A 6,000-nucleotide genomic window follows, 5' to 3' on the forward strand; every position below is an offset into this window, starting at 1 on the left:
CATGTCACATAGTTTTATAAGTGAACACACCACAGTTCTGCAGACTTTGGTTGTCTCTCCAGGTGATCTCAGACAAGCTCGATGAAAATAGGCCATACCATCTGTGGCAGAGTTCCTTATTCTTTTCACTTAAGATAGTTCTTCATGACCTTGGCTGTGTGTTTGGAATCATTGTCCCACTGCAGAATGCCTCCCTTATGGTATTGTGTGATGGATAAATATCTGCTTGTACTTGCACTATCCAATTCTCTTTCCACAGTTGTTGCCTGACTCATTGAGTATCTCTAGTGTTCTATGTTTTTGTTACAGAAGTTGCAAGCTATCAAATTCTAGAATTTGGCAAAATATAAATCCCATTTGCAAATTCTAACACTTTATAAGTGCCAATCTACCATTCTCAGTATTTTCAGTTGTGTCCAGATTGCCTAATATATACAAAATATTTACAAGAGTAAAGTGATTTAGTTGGCACAATTCTATTACAGTATCAATGACCCAGGTTCAATAGTTTATACATTCTCCCCATGACTATGTGAGTTTGTTCCAGCCCTCTGGTGCTCCAGTTTCCTCCACATTCCAAAAATGTACAGGTTTGTAGGTTAATTAATCACATGGGTGTGATTAGGCAGTGTTGGCTCGTTGTTCTGAAAGTGCCTGTTACCATACTGTATCACTAAAATTAAGATTGCATCCAGAGATTTAAAGATTTGGCTTCTTTCACTGTAGGAGCAACATTATGTCATTTGGCCACAAGGGGGAGAAACAGAGCACGTTTGCTTGCATTATCGAAGAAAACAAAATCAACTTTAAATCTCATCTTTGGGCGTCACCGTGTGGCGAAAGCAGGAAGTGCAGGACACCACCGTCTTTGACACATTACTGTAAAAATGTGTATTCATTATTTCCAGAAATCTGCATGCTCTGTCCCATTGATTTACCTTGTGATAGGTAAAGTAGTGCAAGATTTATTTATAGGGAAAGGAAGGCCTGTTCTGGATGATCTACAACTGACTCTATCTAATGTCAGTGGTGTGATTTTAACTGCTGACAAAATTCACTTGAATTTTGAGAAATAAGAATTCATTTTTAAAAAGGGTCTACATTGAAAGTAAGGACAGGGAGGACGGTACTGATAGAATCCCTCTGCTGGGAACTAGCATTGATAGAACTAGCAATGGGACAAAAACCTCCAGTATTGTAAAGAAGAAAGTCAACATGGAACTGGAAAAAAGGCAAATCATATTTAACTAAATCTTTGATGAAGTAACAGATATGAGGGTGGTGCAGTCAGCGCTGGTATATGAGCTTTTGAAAGTACCGTAATTTGATAAAGTACCATATAGTAGCTGTGAGCAAAAACATTTAAAAGGTTAAAGGAGCAATGGAAACAAAGAGACCAAATTGTGAATACAGAGCAAAGGAGAGCAACGAATCATTTATTTTCAGAGCGGTATTTCCCAGGAATTGGTATTTAGGACTGTTAATCTATTTGATACATACAAAAGTGCACGGTAGCATAGTGGTTAGCACAATGCTTGATCGTACCAGTGACTTGGGTTCAATTCCCGCCACTGCCTGTCGGGAGTTGTACTTTCTCCCCCTAAGCACATGGGTTTCCTCCGGGTGCTTCAATTTGCTCCTACAGCCGAAAGATGCACTGGTTGCTATGTTAATTAGTTATTGTAAATCGATTAAATCGGGGGACTGTTGGGCGGTTGGAAGGACCAGAAGGGCTACTTCGCACTGTATCTCAATAAATAAAAAATTACCTTCATTTGAGTACATAGGATATAATTTCAAGATTTACAGATAATGCAAAATTAAAATGTGGTTAACAATGAAATCAAACAGGATGGCAACCTATGTTCCCGCTAATTTGTAATGACCAGTGTGTGCAAAAATCTTGTGCTGTGCAAATTTTTGCCCAATGACAAGAACGTCTGCACACTGAATTTTTAAATGGAAGTAAACCTGAAGCTATTCTAAGGATAATAAACTACCAAGCCCAGTTTGTTGTTCACTGTTTAAAAGAAAATAACTGTTAATAAGAACTGTGATCTCCTCCAAGTTTCAAATCACAAATAAGAGAAAATCTGCAGATGCTGGAAATCTGAGCAATACACCTCTAGGTTTCACTTTCGTTCATCTGCACTCTCACAAAACATACGTAACAGGCCTGTAGCGGGTAATGAAGGATTTTCTTGCTGGAGCTTTTGCACACTGTCCATATGTGTTTCACTTGCTAAATGACACTAAAAAGTCAAGTTTCCAAATATCACTCCACTTCTTCCCACTTGCAAATTCTCCAGCAACTTTTGCATTGCTACAATACATGCAGGTCACACCAGTTTCTATACTGTGCATAAATATTTCTTGTAGCTGCACATTCCTGACTTCATGAACTTTCATGTAGCAGTTTCTACTGTTTCATTAATCCATTCCTCTTTAAATGAACTAGCAGTTCCTTTGTGCTTCACACATTTCGCTTCTTTGGAATTTGATATTGTGAATCCATAATTTCTCCAATAAAGAAATATAAGTAAATGAGTTCTAAAATCTGCAGACTAATTATTGCCATCTCCACATTGTCAACACTGTCCACATCAGAAACCAGAAAAGGAAATATGATTGTGTACTATCGCGAAATGTACTTAACATACCAATGAAGTAGAGGGTGACAACCTTCTGTTCACAGTTTAAATTCCTTAGTGCACTAGTAGGAAAAGATGTGTGTGCACACACAAGCACAGACCTTAGAGAGAACATTGAATGCAACATATCTCAGAAACTAAATGGACAGGCATATGGAAATTAAAATTCATTACAATAAAAATGCAAGTTAATAATCACCCCTCATGTTTAGTTAAACACAAAGGAATCCAAACCAAGTTCATGCAAGCCATCTTCATCATTCAAACTTTTAAAGCTTGATGTAATTCCAGTGAAACTGTACATAATCTTTCCAAGGCCATGATATTTTGCCTCAAAACTCAGTGAACAGAACTAAATTTAGTGTTCAGCTGAAGCTTCATTTCTGAGCTGAATCTCTGTTTTGTATACTGATCCTCCTCTCTCCCATCAGACAGAAGATACAAAAGGCAAAAAGCGTATACCATCAGGCTTAAGGGCGGATTCTATCCCACTGTTACCAGAGTCAGTAGCTGTTACACTTCACTCTGCATTGTCATTGTTTTACCTTATTTCAGTTCAATGCACTGTTTGGTCTGAATGAACAGTATGCAAGGCAAGTCTTTTCACTGCAACTTAGTACATGGGACAATAATAAACTACTACCGATGATTCCTTTGAGATGAAGGCGAACATTTTGATTAGTTGATTTCACTGGTCCAGGGGTTCCCAACCTTGGGTCCATGGACTCCTCGGTTAATGGTAGGGGTCCATGGCATATTTAAGGTTGGGACACCCTGCACTAGTATTTAGGAACATCTAAATCTTTTTGCTCCCTCCAGAATTCTTTGGCTTACATCACAAAACTGTCTTCCAAATCAAAAATGAAGAATCTCATGTTACTAGTTTAAGTTCACACAATTATAGATTTGCCTGTTCAGTACTGCACCTTCATATGTTTCTGTCACCTCACCACGTCTCTCTTCACATTGTACTGTCCGTACAGTTTTCTGAATAAGTATGTTTGCAGGTACCAAATATAAGTAGCTTCAATAAATAAATATTTAAATACTTCATAGGAGCAAATTCAGATTCTGGCAATGGTTGCGCAAGTACACTTCACTCCTCTCTCAAATATACAATGATGATGATGGCTGGGTCTTCGCTTGCGAAGATCAGGAGGGAAGAAGACTTCTCAGGAGCGACAGCATGACCATTGGTGACCGTAGAGGCCAATTCTGGATCTGCAGACTCTGGAGCAGTAGGAGCAGCTGGATGTGGGTGCTTGAGTAGTAGGATCCTTGCTGCGTCTCCTCTTCTCTTCAGCAGTTGGTCTTTTGGATTCCTCAGAATTCTTGGCTGCTCCGGATCAGTGCTCTCTATCACAGGCCACCTGCTGCCTCTCGTTGGCCTCGATAAATCAAAGAACTCAACATATCAAGGTCAGATATACAGGTGTACCTTTAATCACGTATACTATTCCATCCTCTAGCCCAATACATTGGTGCACCCATAATTCACGTGTGCACCGACATTCACGTACGTGGAGAAGAAGGGGTACAGGATGCATAGTAATAGGGATGAGGATAGGGGTGTTGGTTTACAAGCAGAGCTAGTGTATAATGAGACTGTCAAGAAGGACAGGCAGATGATAGGGCAAAATTGCAGTCAATGGGAGAGGTTGCAGAGCAAGATGGGGACAAAACTGAAAAGGGTGACAAATACCGGTCTGAAGGTGTTATATTTCAATGCACATTGTATACCGAATAAGTCAGATGATCTGATAGTGCAGTTAGAGATTGGCAGGTTTGATGTTGTGGATATCATGGAATCATGGCTGAACAACGATTGCAGTTGGGACCTTAATCTCAAAGGAGACACAATCTATCAAATGTCCAGGCAGGTAGCAGAGGAGGAGGAGGAGGAGTGGTTCTGTTGGTAAAAAATAAAATCAAATCTTTAGAAAGAGAAGACGTAGGAGCGGAAGATGTAGAATCCTTGTGGGTAGAGTTAAGAAACTGCAGGGGTAAGAAGACCTTGATGGGAGTTATCTACAGGTCGCAGAATGGCAGCCAGGATGTGGTCTATGAATTACAGCGCAAGACAGAAAAAGCATGTCAAAAAAGCAATGTTATGTTAGTCACAGGAGAATTCAATATGCAGATAGATTGGGAAAATCAAGTCGTTGCTGGATCACAAGAGAGAGAATTTGTGGAACGACTCCAAAATGGCTTTTTGGAGCAGCTTGTGATTGAGCCCACTGGGGATCAGCAAGTCTGGATTGGGTGTCATGTAATGAAATGGTTATGATTAGGGAACTTAAGGTAAAGGAACCCTTAGGAGGCAGTGATCATTATATGATAGAATTCATCCGCAATTTAAGAAGGAGAAGCTGAAGTCAGATGTATTGGTACTACAGTGGAGTAAAGGGAATTAAAAAAGCATGAGAGAAGAGCTGGCCAAAGTTGATTGGAAGAGGACAATAACAGGGATGACAGCAGAACAGCAATGACTGGAGTTTCCGGGAGCAATTCAAAAGGTGCAGGATAGATACATCCCAAACAGGAAGAAATATTCTAAAGACAGGATGATGCAACCGTGGCTGACAAGGATAGTCAAAGCCAGCATAAAAGCAAGAGGGAGGGCATATAATAGAGCAAAAATTAGTGGGGAATTGGAAGATTAGGAAATTTTAAAAAACTAACAGAAGGCAACTAAAAACCATGCGGGGAGGGGAGGAGGAAATATGAAGGTAGGCTAGCCAATAAAATGAAAAGTGATGCCAAAAGATTTTACAGATATATAAAAAGTAAAAAACAGGAGGCCAGAATAGATAACGGAGTGCTGGAAAATGATGCTGAAAAGATGGTAACAGGGAACAAGGAAATAATGCGTGAACTGAATATGTATTTTGCATCAGTCTTCACTGAAGAAGACACTAGTCTGCTGGAAGTTTAAGGACGTCAGGGGGAGAAGTGAGAGCAGTTGCTCTTACTAGGGAGATGTTACTTGAGAACCTGAAAGTTCTGAAGGTAGGTAAGTCACCTGCACTTGATAGACTACACCCCAGAATTCTGAAGGTGGTAGCTGAATAGATGGCAGGGGCATTAATAATGATCCTTCAAGAATCAACAGATTCTGGCATGGTTCCAGAGGACTGGAGAATTGCAAATGTCACTCCACTCTTTAAGAAGGATGGGAGGCAGAAGAAAGGAAATTATAGGCCAGTTAGTCTGACTTCAGTGGTTGGGAAGATGTTGGAGTCGATTGTTAATGATATGGGTTTCATAGTATTTGGAGGCACATGACCAATAGGCCAAAGTCATCATGGTTTCCTTAAGGGAAAATCTTGCCTGACAGATCTTTGGAATT

Source organism: Mobula hypostoma, chromosome 11, assembly GCF_963921235.1.
Source record: "Mobula hypostoma chromosome 11, sMobHyp1.1, whole genome shotgun sequence".
Lineage (NCBI taxonomy): Eukaryota > Metazoa > Chordata > Chondrichthyes > Myliobatiformes > Myliobatidae > Mobula > Mobula hypostoma.